The sequence below is a fragment of the Neovison vison genome, chromosome 9, assembly GCF_020171115.1.
Source record: "Neovison vison isolate M4711 chromosome 9, ASM_NN_V1, whole genome shotgun sequence".
Taxonomy (NCBI): domain Eukaryota; kingdom Metazoa; phylum Chordata; class Mammalia; order Carnivora; family Mustelidae; genus Neogale; species Neogale vison.
The window spans coordinates 71,852,070-71,853,102 of record NC_058099.1 but is presented as its reverse complement, the minus strand read 5'-3'; positions in this window follow the sequence as shown (position 1 = coordinate 71,853,102).

The following is a 1,033-nucleotide window of genomic DNA, read 5'->3' as shown; positions in this document are numbered from 1 at the left end:
TGGCTAAATTATATTGTATTTTTACAAATATATCATTTTATTTATCCATTCTTCTCTTATGGACATCTAGGTTGTTTCCATCTTTTGGCTATTGTGAATATTGCTGTTAGGACATTTGTACTCAAGTTTTATTTGAGTTTTTTTTTTAATTTGGGGGACATATATACAGAAATATAATTACCACAAGTCAGGCCAAGTAGTTTCTTAGCTTATTAATTCCATATCAAGTGTCAATAATCTGATAGTTAAGCTAATTATACTGTTCTGGGATTTGGCTTTTTTTTTTTTTTTTTAAGTAGGCTCGCTGCCCAGTGTGGGGCTTGACCTCATGACCCTGAGATCAAGAGTTGCATGCTCTACCAACTGAGCCTGCCAGGTGCCCCTGGCAGTCAGTTCTCTAGAATACTGAAAGATTGTTAAATAGCTAATTGTACTTGGAGATTGTATTGTCTCCACTAAGGAAATAAATTTGGTTCTTTCTCATTTCAGTGTGAAGCTGCCTGGGTAAAAGGGCATGGTATATCATTTCTGCTAGGCTTCCAGGGACACCTTTAATGTGAGGAAAATATAAAGAAGTATCATGCACCTGAAAAGGAAAGACAAATATGGAGGCAGCTCAAAACAAGTGTTATGCCCCTTCTTTTGGCATCAGACATCTCTCCCAGTGGATTCTTGAACCTGAGGAAATACAATATTCTCTTTAGAGATGCCAAGAGGATGATTTGGAAATAAAAATGAGTGGAACTACTGGTACAATGGAGCAAAAGGATGATCCCAAGAACCCATTCTTCTGCTTTCTCATTTCATTGGTCTTGAAAATCTGATTTATAGTTACTATTGTTTTGTAGAAACTTTCTTTCTTTAAGAAAGAAATTGCTTGGATTAGTGGTTATAAAGTATTTGTGTGAAGGCAAAACTAAGAGAGAAAGAGGAGAGAGAGAGAGAGAAGGAAAAAAGAAAAAATGCCCACACTCTACAGTGTTAATAAGAACTGATATGTAGGCATAATTTTGGATTAGGAATTCTAGTTTAT